The 18,160-nt window shown below is 40.4% G+C and overlaps 1 protein-coding gene and 1 pseudogene across 3 annotated transcripts in view; one reads left to right on the top strand and one right to left on the bottom strand.

The window, feature by feature from the left end:
* The window catches only part of LOC126412065 (exportin-6-B), a 357,950-nt gene that overhangs the window by 102,843 nt on the left and 236,947 nt on the right, over positions 1 to 18,160 (top strand). The gene's annotated exons all lie outside the window — the stretch shown is intronic.
* On the bottom strand, positions 3,316 to 3,433 carry LOC126428290 (5S ribosomal RNA; annotated as a pseudogene).

The raw sequence follows: 18,160 nt of genomic DNA, 5'->3' as shown, positions 1-18,160 counted from the left end.
CAAGCTGTAAAGGAAACAAAAGAAAAATTTGGAGTAGGAATTAAAATCCATGGAGAAGAAATAAAAACTTTGATGTTCGCCGATGACATTGTAATTCTGTCAGAGACAGCAAAGGACCTGGAAGAGCAGTGGAACGGAATGGACAATGTGTCCCCCCCCCCCCCCCTCCCCCCCCATATTCGCAAATCACAACACAGAAACTACAAAAGAGCCATGCCACCGCCACAGCTCTCTTCCAAGAGCACTGACGTGGCATTGTGTTTACAGGCAACAGTCCAATGAATATCACATAAACAACTCATTGCACTAGCGCTGACCTCTTGTGGTGATTCTGTGAACTTTTTGAACCATCCTTGTATATTGCAGGGAGAGTTTCCAACTGCACAATTCGGCAGGTGTTTATCGGAAGTATCCAGAGGGCACAGGCTGTGAAGCAGTCGTTGAAATGAAATTGCTGTGTTGGACGGCGTACTCGGCAATGGAGTGGTCCACCTGTTTATTGGACATAGTTTGTTAGTGGCCATTCATGCGAATAGACAGATTGTAAGTTGTCATGCCCATGTAGAATACAGCTCAGTGGTTGTAGTGTAGCTTGTAGATTACATTACTGGTTTCACAGGTAGCCATGCCTTTGATAGGATAGGTGATGCTTATGACTGGACTGGAGTAGGTGGTGGTTGGTGGATGTATGGCACAGGTCTTGCATCTAGGTCTGTTACAGGGATATGAGCAATGATATAAGGGTAGGGAGCAGGAGTTTTGTAGGGATGGGCGAGTATATTGTGTAGGTTTGGTGGGCGGCAGAATACCACTGTGGGAGGGATAGGAAGGATAGTGGGTAGGACATTTCTCATTTCAGGGCACGACGAGAGTAGTCAAAACCTTGCCAGGGAATATAATTCATTTGCTCCAGTCCTGGGTGGTACTGAGTCATGAGGGGAACGCTCCTTTGTGGCTGGACGGTGGGACTTTGGGAGGTGATGTGTTACTGCCGAGATAAGGCATGGGAGATCCGTTTTTGTACAAGGTTAGGAACAAGCAGCATTTTACCATCCCCCATCCCTACCCTTCTATCCCTGCTCCTCTCCCTCCCTGCTCCAGCCTCCTCCTTACCCCCACCACCCTTTTGTGTCTCACATCACGCGCAACTGCTCGCAGTGTGGACTCAGCAGCCAGAGACGGCAGTCGTTTGTGTGTGTGTGTGTGTGTGTGTGTGTGTGTGTGTGTGTGTGTGTGTGTTTGTGTTTGTGTTTGTTTGTTTTCTATCTCCAAAGAAGGTCTTGTTGGATGAAAGCTCATTTTCTGCCAGTGTTTTTGTTGTGCCTATCTGTGACAGTACCTCCACTGTATGGTGAGTAGCAACTATCCTTTTTGTAGCATTGTTACAATCCATCCTGGATTTTTCATTATTTTCTCACATTTGTTTGATGGTTCTTTAAGATACAAGTTTGTCTATTTTTTTTTAGAAAAAATCGGAGGTCTCTCATATACGAGGGTATTTCGGAAAGTAAAGATACACTGTACGCCAGAGGAACAGAAGAGTTTTGGTGAGCAAGTTGGCAACACTGGTGTTAACCTTGAACCGTTAGCTTTCTCCTCGCGGTCGTTCGGCAGTGGAACGTTGCTTCTGGTTGGAGTAGGTTGTGTTTAAAATGGCTGCACCGATTGAGAATCCCGCCAAATGCGAAGTGCGCTCCATCATACGTTTTCTTCATGCAAAAGGTCAGCAACCAGCGGATATTCACAAAGAAATTGTTTCTGTTTATGATAACATTATGAATCGGCAAAATGTAATGAAATGGTGTCGTCATTTCTCTGAAGGTAGGACTGATGTTCATGACAAACATAGAACAGGTCGGCCATCTGTGATCTCTGATGCCCTTCTTCGCAGAACGGAGGAAGCAATTCGTGTGCATAGACATCTCACATTGAAAGAATTGCATCAGATCATACCGGACGTGTCAGTGACAACTCTTTATGACATTGTGATTGTCACGTTAGGGTACAGGAAATTGTGTGCGCGCTGGGTTCCAAAAATGTTAATGGAAGAACACAAAAAGAGAAGGATGGGCTTTGCACTCTGCTTCCTCACACGCTATGCTGAAGCAGGTGATGAGTTCCTTGATCACATTGTGACAGGTGACGTGACGTAGGTTTATCACCATACACCTGAATCCAAGCAACAATCAATGCAATGGCGCAATTCGAATTCACCAAAAGCCAAGAAATGCAAAACGTCGATTTCAGAGAAGAAAATCATGGCTTCTGTTTCTTGGGACAGACAAGGCATTCTTCTGTTGGAATTTATGCTGCTGCATATTGCCAGACTTTGAAACGTCTTCGAAGGGCAATTCAAAACAAACGCAGGGGAATGCTGACAAGTGGAGTCCGCTTGCTTCATGACAACGCTCGGCCTCACACAGCACTCATAACCAAAGCACTACTCTAACAATTCAAATGGGACGTATTGGACTATCCGCCATACAGCCCAGACGTTGCGCGCACCGACTTCCATGTCTTCCGTTACCTGAAGTTGCATCTTGGTGGAAAATCATTCCACGATGATGAAGAGATCAAAGATGAAGTTGAAATGAGGTTCTGACAACAGGCGGCAACCTTCTATGACTGTGGAATACAAAAGCTTGTGCACTGACTCAACAGATGTTTAGATAACGGGGGTGATTATGTTGAAAAATAAAAAATAATCCTGTTAATAAGATGTAACTGATATTTTCTAAATAAATGTTCTATTTAAGGACTGTGAGCCATTGTATCTTTACTTTTCAAAATGCCCTCATATTTAAAAACTTCAAAGTCGTGAAGGAAAAGCAGAAATGCACAAGTATCAAGAAGTTGTGATCTGACAATAGAAATGTGAATGCAAAATATGAGGTAAAAAGATTTTTGAATTCTGAGGGTATCATCTGCCAGTTTACAGTATGTAACAGACCACAGAAAAGAGGTGCTGCTGAGAGAGCTAGTGGAACATTGGTAGGAAAAACCAGAATCATGATGTTCAGTGACAACTTACTGAAGTATTACATGGCTGAAGCTGTGTCTGCAGCTGCATACCTATCAAATTGTTATCTGTCCACAACACTTAGAGATAAAAAAGCACTCCGTCTTCAGGTCACGAGTGACCTACCGGGACCATCCGACTGCAGAGTCACCCTCAGTGTAGGATGCGGATTGGAGGGGCGTGGGGTCAGCACACCGCTCTCTCGGTCGTTATGAAGGTATTCTTGACCGACGCCATTACTATTCAGTCAAGTAGCTCCTCAATTAGCATAAAGAGGCTGAGTGCACCCCAGAAAATGGCAACAGCGCATGGCGGCCTGGATGGTCACCCATCTAGGTGCCGACCATGCCCGACAGCGCTTAACTTCAGTGATCTCACGGGAACCGGTGTATCCACTGCGGTAAAGCCGTTGCCACAACACTTAAGAAATAAAACACCATATTAATTTTCATACACGAGAAAGCCTTTTTTATTGCTCTTGAGAATTATTGGCCGCAATGCAGTGGCTCACATTCTGAAATCCCATCAGAAGAAGTGAGATAAGCACTCGCAGGAGGTTTACATGCGATCGTACTGCCAGACATCAAAAGGCTATCTGTTCATTGGTAGGGAGACTAAGCAGATGAGTGTCAGCACAGATGTAAATTTTCTGAAGCATGAGAATTTTACGAATTCAAAGATAGAGGAAACAAAGATCACCAAAGTACTTCACATTCTGAATAAGAAATTAAATCAGTAGACAGTGGTATTGAATCCTTTTATGGTTTTGACAATTATCCAGTTCAAACTGAAGTTCAAGACGAGAAACATGAGAATCAAAACATTGATCCTATAGTTCCACAAGTCGTTACAGCTAGGAAGGTCAAGCAGAGAGCTGAAACCCAAGGAGTGGCCTCACCTTTATAATTACTATTTACAAGAAGGACTTACAAATGGAGACATTGATATCAAAGAGACCTTGGAAGGGATAAATAAGGAAGAATGGAAATAGCAATGAAGGAAGAATTGTCATGTTGTTGTTGTTGTGGTCTTCAGTCCTGAGACTGGTTTGATGCAGCTCTCCATGCTACTCTATCCTGTGCAAGCTTCTTCATCTCCAAGTACCTACTGCAGCATTCTTCTGTAGCACCACATTTCGAAAGCTTCTATTCTCTTCTTGTCCAAACTAGTTATCGTCCATGTTTCACTTCCATACATGGCTACACTCCATACAAATACTTTCAGAAACGACTTCCTGATACTTAAATCTATACTCGATGTTAGCAAATTTCTCTTCTTCAGAAACGATTTCCTTGCCATTGCCAGTCTACATTTTATATCCTCTCTACTTCGACCATCATCAGTTATTTTACTCCCTAAATAGCAAAACTCCTTTACTACTTTAAGTGTCTCATTTCCTAATCTAATTCCCTCACTATCACCCGATTCAGTTTGACTACATTCCATTATCCTTGTTTTGCTTTTGTTGATGTTCATCTTATATCCTCCTTTCAAGACACTGTCCATTCCGTTCAACTGCTCTTCCGTGTCCTTTGCTGTCTCTGACAGAATTACAATGTCATCGGCGAACCTCAAAGTTTTTACTTCTTCTCCATGAATTTTAATACCTACTCCAAATTTTTCTTTTGTTTCCTTTACTGCTTGCTCAATATACAGATTGAATAACATCGGGGAGAGGCTACAACCCTGTCTCAGTCCCTTCCCAACCACTGCTTCCCTTTCATGCCCCTCGACTCTTATAACTGCCATCTGATTTCTGTACAAATTGTAAATAGCCTTTCGCTCCCTGTATTTTATACCTGCCACCTTCAGAATTTGAAAGAGAGTATTCCAGTTAACATTGTCAAAAGCTTTCTCTAAGTCTGCAAATGCTAGAAACTTATGTTTGCCTTTTCTTAATCTTTCTTATAAGATAAGTCGTAAGGTTAGTTTTGCCTCACGTGTTCCAACATTTCTACGGAATCCAAACTGATCTTCCCCAAGGTCCGCTTCTACCAGTTTTTCCATTCGTCTGTAAAGAATTCGCGTTAGTATTTTGCAGCTGTGACTTATTAAACTGATAGTTCGGTAATTTTCACATCTGTCAACACCTGATTTCTTTGGGATTGGAATTATTATATTCTTCTTGAAGTCTGAGGGTATTTCGCCTGTCTCATACATCTTGCTCACCAGATGGTAGAGTTTTGTCATGACTGGCTCTCCCAAGGCCATCAGTAGTTCTAATGGAATGTTGTCTACTCCCGGGGTCTTGTTTCGACTCAGGTCTTTCAGTGCTCTGTCAAACTCTTCACGCAGTGTCTTATCTTCCATTTCGTCTTCATCTACATCCTCTTCCATTTCCATAATATTGTCCTCAAGTACATCGCCCTTGTATAAACCCTCTATATACTCCTTCCACCTTTCTGCCTTCCCTTTTTTGCTTAGAAGTGGGTTTCCATCTGAGCTCTTGATATTCATACAAGTGGTTCTCTTCTCTCCAAAGGTCTCTTTAATTTTCCTGTAGGCAATATCTATCTTACCCCTAGTGAGACAAGCCTCTACATCCTTACATTTGTCCTCTAGCCATCCCTGCTTAGCCGTTTTGCACTTCCTGTCGATCTCATTTTTGAGACGTTTGTATTCCTTTTTGCCTGCTTCATTTACTGCATTTTTATATTTTCTCCTTTCATCAATTAAATTCAATATTTCTTCTGTTACCCAAGGATTGCTATTAGCCCTCGCCTTTTTACCTACTTCGTCTGCTGCCTTCACTACTTCATCTCTCAGATCTACCCATTCTTCTTCTACTGTATTTCTTTCCCCCATTCCTGTCAATTGTTCCCTTATGCTCTCCCTAAAACTCTCTACAACCTCTGGTTCTTTCAGTTTATCCAGGTCCCATCTCCTTTGATTCCCACTTTTTTGCAGTTTCTTCAGTTTCAAACTGCAGTTCATAACCAATAGATTGTGGTCAGAATCCACATCTGCCCCTGGAAATGTCTTACAATTTAAAACCTGGTTCCTAAATCTCTGTCTTACCATTATATAATCTATCTGATACCTTTTAGTATCTCCAGGATTCTTCCAGGTATACAACCTTCTTTTATGATTCTTGAACCAAGTGTTAGCTATGATTAAGTTATGCTCTGTGCAAAATTCTACAAGGCGGCTTCCTCTTTCATTTCTTCCCCCCAATCCATATTCACCTACTATGTTTCCTTCTCTCCCTTTTCCTACTGACGATTTCCAGTCACCCATGACTATTAAATTTTCGTCTCCCTTCACTACCTGAATAATTTCTTTTATCTTGTCATACATTTCATCTATTTCTTCATCATCTGCAGAGCTAATTGGCATATAAACTTGTACTACTGTAGTAGGCATGGGCTTTGTGTCTATCTTGGCCACAATAATGCGTTCACTATGCTGTTTGTAGTAGCCAACCCGCACTCCTATTTTTTTATTCATTATTAAACCTACGCCGGCATTACCCCTATTTGATTTTGTATTTATAACCCTGTACTCACCTGACCAAAAGTCTTGTTCCTCCTGCCACCGAACTTCACTAATTCCCACTATATCTAACTTTAACCTATCCATTTCCCTTTTTAAATTTTCTAACCTACCTGCCCGATTAAGGGATCTGACATTCCACGCTCCGATCCGTAGAACGCCAGTTTTCTTTCTCCTGATAACGACGTCCTCTTGAATAGTCCCCGCCCGGAGATCCGAATGGGGGACTATTTTACCTCCGGAATATTTTACGCAAGAGGACACCATCATCATTTAATCATACAGTAAAGCTGCATGTCCTCGGGAAAAATTACGGCTGTAGTTTCCCCTTGCTTTCAGCCGTTCCGCAGTACCAGCACAGCAAGGCCGTTTTGGTTAATGTTACAAGGCCAGATCAGTCAATCATCCAGACTGTTGCCCTGCAACTACTGAAAAGGCTGCTGCCCCTCTTCAGGAACCACATGTTTGTCTGGCCTCTCAACAGATACCCCTCCGTTGTGGTTGCACCTACGGTACGGCCATCTGTATCGCTGAGGCACCCAAGCCTCCCCACCAATGGCAAGGTCCATGGTTCATGGGGGGAGAATTGTCATATCAAGTTCTTAATGACACATTCAGAGAGGTACAGTTACCCATGGGACACACACCTCTCAGGGTTAAGTGGGTATTAGAGATAGATCCTGGGTCTAGCAGTGCACCAGAAACATTTAAGATACACCTAGAAATAAAAGGGTACTCTCCAGTGCTATGCCCCCCACCCCGTCCCGTCCCTGAGCTCAGTTGGTAGAGCACTTGCCTGCGAAAGGCAAAGGTCCCAAGTTCGAGTCTCGGTCGGGCACACAGTTTTAATCTGCCAGGAAGTTTCATATCAGCGCACACTCCGCTGCAGAGTGAAAATTTCATTCTAGAGCTAACAATGCTGCACATTGGTTTATATATTATATTCAAAACAAAACACAGCTCTGTTATGTCTTCCTTGGATTCCCTTTGTACTAATTTGCATTACTCTATTTCAAATATCTACTCTTTGTAAAATTTTAACAAACTATTACTTCGAAGTACAGCTACCGTTTTTTGGCTCTTGGGTCATTTTGTATTACAGAATTTAATCTAATATTCATTTCTGAATACCCACTCTCTAAAGAGCAGTTACAGTGCAAAGTGTTATTTATCAGGAAGTTTGTAGTGATAGACAGTAATTCATCGAGTAGAAGACAAGTGATATCTGGCGTTCCGCAAGGTAGTGTCATAGGCCCTCTGCTGTTCCTGGTTTATATAAATGATCTAGGTGATAATCTGAGCAGCACCCTTAGATTGTTTGCAGATGACGCTGTAATTTACCGTCTAGTAAATTCATCAGACGATCAATTCCAATTACAAAGTGATCTAGATAGAATTTCTATATGGTGTGAAAAGTGGCAATTAGCACTAAACAAAGAAAAGTGCGAGGTCATCCACATGTGTACTAAAAGAAATCTGCTAAATTTTGGATATATGATAAATCGCACAAATCTAAGGGCTGTCAGTTCGACTAAATACCTAGGAATTACAATTATGAGTAACTTAAATTGGAAAGACCACATAGATAATATTGTGGGGAAGGCGAAACAAAGACTACACTTTGTTGGCAGAACACTTAGAAGATGCGACAAACCCACTAAAGAGACAGCCTGCATTACACTTGTCCATCCTCTGTTGGAATATTGTTGCGCAGTATGGGATCCTTACCAGATAAGATTGACGGAGGACATCGAAAAAGTGCAAAGAAGGGCAGCTCGTTCCGTGTTAGGGCGCGCAATAGGGGTGAGTGTGTCACTGATATGATATGCGAGTTGGGGTGGCAGCCACTGAAACAAAGGCGGTTTTCTTTGCGGTGAGATCTATGTACAAAATTTCAATCACCAACTTCCTCTTCTGAATGCGTAAATATTTTGTTGACACCCACCTACGTAGGGAGAAATAATCATCATAATAAAATAAGGGAAATCAGAGCTCAAACGGAAAGATTTAGGTGTTCCTTTTTCCCATGCGCCATTCGAGAGTGGAATGGTAGAGAAGTAGTATGAAAATGGTTCAATGAACCCTCTGCCAGGCACATAAGTGTGAATTGCAGAATAACCATGTAGATGTAGACCTAGATGAAACCTTTGCACTGGTGGTCAAATATACATCTGTTATACACCTCTTGTCAATGGTAGCTCAAGAGAAATTTGATGAGGCATCAAGAAAACTGAAACTTGCCATATCAAACACTGATCCATGTACCTATTTTTATAGAGATTGCACCAAATTAATCATCATATCTTTAAATGGTGGTGATATGCTTTTTTCTCAAATGATAGAAGTGTTTTGAATAATGTCATAAATTCCGTGTAGAGATTTTTTGAGATAAAAGATTTACGGCCAATGAGTCATACTTAGGTATGCAACTTACATGAAATAGTGAAAAAGGAAAGATTTGGAACTGTCACGAATCTTGTGCAAGAAATGTTCTGGAAAATTCTGGAATGAGTGAAGCCAAGGTGAGGTCGATGCAACTTGAACTTGATTTTGACTTTGAGGCAACTGAATCAGATGACATCAATGTACCTTATCAGAAAGCAAGTGAAAGTCTTCTATATCTACTGCAAATCTGTTGACATGACATGTGTTTTGCTGTTAATCTCCTTAGTAGATATAATCACTGTTTTAAAAAGATTGATTGGTTATCATTTAAATAAAGTGTCCAGATGTTTATAGGGAGCCAAGGGCTGAATGTTAGAATTTTCTAGAAATGCCAATAAATAAATAATGGCCTTTAGTCATGCAGATTGAGGAAGTATAACCAATGCCAGATACTCTGTAACTATGTCATGCATAAAAATGCAAACTTTTTAATTCTGTTGTGCAATAGAACATTGCTGCTATTTTTACTTGTTGTTGTTGTTGTTGTTGTTGTTGTTGTTGGGGTCTTCAGTCCTGAGACTGGTTTGATGCAGTTCTCCATGCTACTCTATCCTGTGCCAGCTTCTTCATCTCCCAGTACCTACCGCAACCTACATCCTTCTAAATCTGCTTAGTGTATTCATCTCTTGGTCTCCCTCTACGATTTTTACCCTCCACGCTGCCCTCCAATACTAAATTAGTGACCCCTTGATGCCTCAGAACATGTCCTACCAACTGATCCCTTCTTCTAGTCAAGTTGTGCCACAAACTTCTCTTCTCCCCAATCCTATTCAGTACTTCCTCATTAGTTATGTGATCTACCCATCTAATCTTCAGCATTCTTCTGTAGCACCATATTTCAAAAGCTCCTATTGTCTTCTTGTCCAAACTATTTATCGTCCATGTTTCACTTCCATACATGGCTAAGCTCCATACAAATGCTTTCAGAAATGACTTCCTAACACTTAAATCTATACTCGATGTTAACAAATTTATCTTCTTCAGAAACGCTTTCCTTGCTATTGCCAGTCTACATTTTATATCCCCTCTACTTAGACCATCATCAGTTATTTTGCTTCCCAAATATCAAAACTCCTTTACTACTTTAAGTGTCTCATTTCCTAATCTAATTCCCTCAGCATCACCCGACTTAATTCGACTACATTCCATTATCCTCGTTTAGCTTTTGTTGATGTTCATCTTATACCCTCCTTTCAAGACACTATCCATTCCATTCAACTGCTCTTCCAAGTCCTTTGCTGTCTCTGACAGAATTACAATATCATCGGCGAACCTCAAAGTTTTTATTTCTTCTCCATGGATTTTAATACCTACTCCGAATTTTTCTTTTGTTTCCTTCACTGCTTGCTCAATATATAGATTGAATAACATCGGGGAGAGACTACAACCGTGTCTCACTCCCTTCCCAACCACTGCTTCCGTTTCATGTCCCTCGACTCTTGTAACTGCCATCTGGCTTCTGCACAAATTGTAAATAGCCTTTCGCTCCCTGTATTTTACCCCTGCCACCTTCAGAATTTGAAAGAGAGTATTCCAGTCAACATTGTCAAAAGTTTTCTCTAAGTCTACAAATGCTAGAAACGTAAGTTTGCCCTTCCTGAATCTAGCTTCTAATGATAAGTCGTAGGGTCAGTATTGCCTCACGTGTTCCAACATTTCTACGAAATCCAAACTGATCTTCCCCGAGGTCGGCTTCTACTAGTTTTTCCATTCGTCTGTAAAGAATTCGTGTTAGTATTTTGCAGCTGTGACTTATTAAACTGATAGTTCGGTAATTTTCACATCTGTCAACACCTGCTTTCTGTGGGATTGGAATTGTGAAGCTGAATATATGGATTTGAAATCAGCTGTTCTAGATTTACTGTGGCTAGACAACTTTCATGTGAGGTAGATTCAAGTAGTGTTACAAAATCACTTGAATGTCATTGTGATAATAAGGAGCTATTCACTTTGCCAGAAATCCAGGAATCTAGTGACGAATCCTGGATCCAAGCATGTAGATATGTAGATCAATTATCACTTTATAAGAAGGAACGTTGAGTCAGATGTAAGTAGTGTTGAACATCTCCCATCTGAAGGAATGTTAGCTGTTTCTTCTAAAAAGCTCCTAAGTAATGCAAGACATGAAACACATGTAACAAACTGTGGCCTTGTGAAATAAGGGAAGGAGTGGCTGTGCATTTGAACTTCATATTGTGTTACAATGTCAGTTCAATGGGACATGTTGGGATATGTAAATTGATATCAACAGCTTTCTGTTTCTCCTTGTTGTTACTTGTACTCTGTCATTGCCAGGTATTCTTATGTGTGTAGTCACAGTAGTACAAGTACTGATTTTCAGTCTCCCATTTTGTAATTTGCTGGGCTTGGGTATTTGTAAATCGTGCAATTAAAACTGCCATCCCTCTTCACACTGTATGTATTTGTTAAGTCTCCTTTTCCATCCACCTCTCATGCCATCTTCCCCCACCTCCAAAATTATAACACCATTGAGACAGTAAATAGCTCTCTGAAAAATTTTTGCATTTGTGGTTTCTGAGTAAGAATAAAGTTCTTTTGTCATTAACATTTTTATGGGTACCTGACATGAGCAGTCTGTGCAGGTGGTCATCTACAATTTTGTATTGTAGTCTTCTTATGAAAACCAATTTATTTGCCAATATTGCTTTGTAAACACAGTTACTGGATTACTAGTTTCAGCAGTATGTATTGCCATCCTAATAAAACATGTTGAGGTTATAAGCTTACAGTCAAAAAATAAAGGTAGTAGGACATACACAACATCCAAGTGAGAAAAAAATTACCTACCCATAAAAACAGGCAGTAGTATCTACATCATGCAATGTTTACACCACTCTGTCACATGAGGGCTATACGATATCCTGCAAAATAACAATTCTCATAAAATTCTGCTCATATCAACAGAAACAATCCAAAGTCAACATACACTGACAGAAAAAAATCACAACCTCAGGAAGTAGTTGTGTGACATAAACGGAAGTTAGTAGGCTTGTTTCTACATCTGAAAGATGAAGCCTAATCAAATTCCATGTAAGAGTGGCACTAGCAGTGCCACTACAAGGATGCAAATCAGATTTTCTTTAAATACACGCTGTAAAGATCATGAATGTTAGTTACGTTTGAGATTGGATGTGGTGAGTTGATTGTAGTCAAGAATGCCTTTAAGGTGAGAAAGATGCTGTTATCAGTACCTCACTGAGTTTGGATGAGGTTGTGTAATAGGGCTATGAGAAACCTGGTATCACTTCTGCGATTTTGCATAAAGACTTGGCAAGAATGTAGCCACAGTAAATGATTGTTGGCAGTGGTGGTCACAAGAACATACGGTTGCAAGAAGACTGTACCCCGGACAGGCACGTGGCACTACCAAGGAGGAAGACCATCACATTTGCCGCAGGCTCTGATGCGTCACACTGCATCTGCAGCAGCAATTCGAGCAGCAGTTGGCTCCATAGTGACACAACGAACTGTTACAAATCAGTTACTTCAAGGACAGCTCCAAGTCAGATGCCCTGTAGCGTGCATTCCACTGATCCCAAACCACCACCATTTGCGAATTCAGTGGTGTCGAGCAATAGCTCATTGGAAGGCAGGGTAGAGGTCTGTTGTGTTATCTGATTAAAGCTGGTTTTGCCTCAGTGGCAGTGATTGCCATGTGTTAGTTAGGAGGAAACCAATTGAGCGCCTGCAACAAACCTCTCTAGTGCCTAGACACACTGGACCTACACCTGGAGTATGGTCGGGGTGCAGCTTTATATGACAACAGGAGCACTTTAGATTATCCCGTGCACCCTGACTGCAAATTTTTAAAGCAATCTGGTGATTCAACCTTTTGTGCTGCTATTCATGAACAGAATTCCAGGGGGTGTTTTCCAACGGGATCATACTTGCTTACATACTATTGTTGTAACCCAGCATGCTCTACAGTGTGTCAACTTGTTGCGTGGCCTGCCCAATCACCATATCTGTCTCCAATTGATCACATATTGGACATCACCAGACGACAAATCCAGCGTCATCCGCACAACACACGTATTGATTGACCAAGTGCAACAGGTGTGGAACTCCATCTCCCAAACTGACGTCTGACACCTGTACAACAGAATGCGTGCACATTTGCCTGCTCGCATTCACATTTTGGTGGTTACACCGGTTATTAATGTACCAGCAGTTCACATTTACAATGACTTATCTCGCGCTTTCATTAACCTGTGATCTTGCAGTGTTAATCACTTAAATATGTTACCTATACGAATGTATTCCTGAAATTTCATTAAGCTTTATTAATTTATTTTTGATGTTGCAATTTTTTTCCGTCATTGTATAATAATGGAATATCTCTAATAAGTAAAAAATTTTAAATAACAACATACGATAAGTGTCGAACCACTACATTGACTTACGGGGTGTTCTATTATAAAGTATGTACAACTTCGAACATGAACAAGGCAGATACATGCTACATCGTGGCACTTCATGGTGTAAAGAAAGTCATGTTGGCTGTGACAGAGTGACTAACTTACATGTGTGTTCTCCTGCTGCCACATGGTTAGTAGATTTTAATCTATCCAATTATATTGTGAAAAATATTATTTTTGTTGTTATGACAACTGGATTTGGAGTATGACAGAAGCTAGTGCTGAGAGATACAACCTGCTGGCAGTCTGCACTGCCTGACATCAATTATGACTAATGTAATAGGTTCACATTTTTGTTTAGTATTGCAATTAACAGATGAAATGTAACTTCAGAGTAGTATACACCACATAACCATAACAACAAAGTATACACAAATTGTATATAAAAGAAACAGCATACTGTAAATTGTCATGGATGGCTGCCTACACCATCAGTTGAAAATTGGATAATTTGTGATGTAATGATGACATAATGCAGGGCGATGCAGTTAAAAGTAGCCCACGTCCTCTTTGTATGTGAATGCAATATTTCAACATCTGAAATAGAATAAACAGCGAAAACAGTGGACAGTTTTATGCTATAATCGATTACTAGCATTTTTCTGTCATCATTTCATTTTATTTCATCAGTGAAGTTGGACATTTCTCTTTGCAGTTTGCAAAATGTCCGTATCAATAGAAGAATGAATTGAAATAGTGGAAGCATATGTGAATAAAGGTTCAATTAAAGAAACTCACAAAATTTTTGGGGTTAAGTATCTGGATAGAGAACTACCAGCAAAGAGAGCTATGCAGAGTGTGCAAAAAAATTGACACACCTATGTAAAATGACAAATAATTTTTCAGTTCACAAACCAGAAGTTATTGGAGGCATTTGCCAAAGAATTATTCAGAGCCCAAAGAAGTCTACGTGTAAATCGGTCCAGTAGATGCATGTAAGTAGGTGGTGTTACCTGTGCAGATTGAAAAGTCTTAATGTGAAGCCATATCATGTGATGGTTGTGCATCAGTTATGGAAGGATAAAAGTCAGAAACGAGTAGATTACTGCATGTAGGTTTTGAATAACATGGTTTGTTAGACCCTTTCCATTACACCATGAGTGATGAAGCATGGTTTCATTATTCCGGTCACATGAATTCACAGAACACAAGGTACTGGGCAATAGAGAACCCTAACATTGTGCGTCAGCAACCACTCCATGATGAAAAAAATCGGCATTTGGTGCAGTGTAATGGAAACATACGTCATTGGACCAATATTTTTTGACACTACTCTCAACGTGGTTGAATATGTATAAAATTTTGATACATTTTGTGCTCAACTCACTGAATATGAAAGACAATGCTGCTTCTTCCAGCAAGAAGGGGGGAACATGCCACACATCTAAGGTACTCCTGAAAAAAGTCGATATGTTCACTAAGGAACAAATTGTCAGCAAACATATATAGCCACCACGTTCGCTGGATCAAACAACATGTGATTTTTTTTTTCTTGCTGGAACACTTGAAGACCAAAGTCTATGAAACAATCCCACACATTGTAGTACAGCAACTGAAATACAGCAGCCGCCTCGTAGTTGTTGCCATTGATATCCGGATATATCTGAATACACTTAGACATGCATAGCTGTGTATTGATGTTGCAGGGCTCACTTTCAAGATCTTCTATAAATGTATTTTTTACTATATTTTTCATTTTAAATAAATGAGAAGTCTATTTGAGTGCTTTGTTTCTGTAGTTACACTACATTTCCTTTACACTTGCACTGGCTAGTTTTATCTGTGTCACCCTGTGTATTATGTATATTAACAAATTTATGCTGTAAAATATATGTTCTAGAAATAGTTTGAGGGGAAAGCTACACAGTCAACTGTTACAGAATTATGAAATGGGATTTGACCTTATTGTTCATTTTTGCTGCAAGCGAAGGATAACAATTATTTAATAGGAAATTGTAAAACAAGCCCCTATGCAATGTAGGTAGTAACATAAAATACAGCTCATCTATAAAACATTTTTTATTGCAAATACAGACCAATTTAAAACTGTGTGTGGAGATTGTGAAGATTTGAGACACACACACACACACACACACACACACACACACACACACACACACACTGATTGAAAGTTGCTCAAGTTTCAGATAGTCTTTTCTTGAGAGCTAGCTTCCTCCAACCCTCCCATCATCCCACCCACACCAATACCCAAGAAAGGAACCAGGAGTAATCCTCTTGAATTACAGATCCAAACCACTAACGTCGATTTGCAGTAGGATTTTGAAACATATACCTTGAGTTCAGACGTTATGAACTACTTTGAAGAAGACAATTTATTGACAGAAAACCAATATGGATTCAGAAAATACCGTTCTTGTGAAACTCAGCCAGCTCTTTATTCTCATGAAGTAATGCATCCTATCAATTGATTCCACATTCTTAGATTTTCAGAAGGCTTTTGACATCGTTCCTCATAAATGACTTTGAATCGGATTGCGTGGCTGTGGCATATTGTCTCAGTTGTACGACTGTATTTGTGATTTCCTGTCAGGAACACCACAGTTTGTAGTAACTGACGGAAAGTCATAGAGTTAAATGGAAGTAATATCTGGCATTCCCCAGCAAAGTGTTATAAACCCTGTGCTCTTTCCAACCTACATAAACAATTTAAGAGACAATCTGAGCAGCACTCTGAAGTTATTTGATGATAATTCTGTAATTTACTGTCTTGTGAAGACATTTGATGATCAAAATTAATTGCAAAATGATTTGGACTAGATATGTCTATGGTGCAAAAAGTGGAAATTAACTAAATACGAAAAATGTGAAGTCATCCACGTGAGTGCTTAAGGGAATCTACTAAATACATCTACATTATAAATCACAAAAATCTAAAGACTGGAAATTCAACTAAATACTTAGGGATTACAGTTATTCATAACTTAAATTGGAATGATCACATAGATACTGTTGTGGGGAAAGTAAACCAAAGACTGCGATTTATTGGCAGAACACACAGAAAATGCAGTGGGTCTGGAGTATAGTATAGTGCAGCAGGAGATCCGCATCAGCTATGATTAATGGAGGACATTGAAAAAGCTGAAAGAAGAGTAGCTCATTTTGTATTAATATGAAGTATGGGGGAAAGTGCTACAGATATGATATGCGAATTGGGGTGGCAATCATTAGAATAAAAATGTGTCTCATTGTGGAAAGATCTTCTCATGAAATTTCATTCATCAACTTTCTCCCCAGAGTGTGAAAATATTGTGTCAGTGCCAAGTACATAGGGAGAAATGATCATTGTAATAAAAGAAGAGAAATTAGAGCTTGCACAGAAAGATTTTAGTGTTCATTTTTTGCGCATGTTGTTAGAGAATGGAATGATAACTGCTTGAAGATGGTTTGATGTACTATACAGGGTGGTCCATTGATCATGACCGGGCCAAATATCTCGCAGAATAAGCATCAAACGAAAAAACTACAAAGAACGAAATTTGTCAGCTTGAAGGGGGAAATCAGATGGCGCTACGGTTGGCCCGCTGGATGGCGCTGCCGTAGGTCAAGCAGATATCAACTGCATTTTTTTTTTTTTTTAAAATAGGACCCCCCCATTTTCTGTTACCTATTCATGTAGTACGTAAAGAAATATGAATGTTTTAGTTGGACCACTTTTTTCGCTTTGGGATGGATGGTGCTGTAATAGTCACAAACGTATGGCTCACAATTTTGGACAGTTGGTAACAGGTAGGTTTTTTAAATTAAAGTACAGAACGTAGGTACGTTTGAACACTTTATTTCGGTTGCTCCAATGTGATACATATACCTTTTCTGAACTTATCATTTCTGAGAATGCATGCTGTTACAGCATGATTACCTGTAAATACCACATTAATGCAATAAATGCTGAAAATGATGTCCGTCAATCTCAGTCGCATGTCGCACCGGCATTCCATACACTACTATTGGTTGGCATTGAGGCGTATCCTCTGATGCTATCCATACAAAATCCATTGGCATCATGAACTGTCACCTGGTGATTTAATGAAGCGGAGGGCATTTGTGGTGTGGGCGTTTCAAAAGATGGTGAAAGATGACAATTGGTTGAGTAACATGTTGCGGATCACTGAAGCTCATTTCACGCTCAGAGGGTCTGTCAACGCCCACATCTGCAGAATTTGGGCTACCGAAAATTCTAGAACTGCCGTGGAAACGCCATTGCATGACGAGAAAGTCACGGTATGGGTTGGATTTACCACATATACCATTATTGGGCCTTTTTTTCTTCGAGGAAATGCGTGATTCTGGTTTTGTAACTGCTACCATGACGAGTGAGAGGTACACCGATATGTTACAGAATCGCATCATCCCCAGCGTGGCTGATAAACACCCGCTGGAACGTACGATGTTTATGCAGGATGGCGCTCCAACCCATATTTCTAGACATGTGAGAGATCTCCTGTGCGCGTCGTTTGGTGATGATCGTGTGCTCAGCCGCCACTTTCTCATGCTTAGCCTCCCAGATCCCCAGACTTCAGTCCGTGCGATTCTTGGCTTTGGGGTTACCTGAAGTCGCAAGTGTATCGTGATCAACCGACATCTCTAGGGGTGCTGAAAGACAACATCTGACGCCAATGCCTCACCACAACTCCGGACACGTTTTACAGTGCTGTTCACAACATTATTCCTCGACTACATCTATTGTTGAGGAATCATGGTGGACATATTGAGCGTTTCCTGCAAAGAACATCATCTTTGCTTTGTC

The sequence above is a fragment of the Schistocerca serialis genome, chromosome 1 (genome assembly GCF_023864345.2).
Source record: "Schistocerca serialis cubense isolate TAMUIC-IGC-003099 chromosome 1, iqSchSeri2.2, whole genome shotgun sequence".
In the NCBI taxonomy this organism is placed as follows: Eukaryota; Metazoa; Arthropoda; class Insecta; order Orthoptera; family Acrididae; genus Schistocerca; species Schistocerca serialis.
This window is presented reverse-complemented; position numbering and strand designations above follow the sequence as displayed.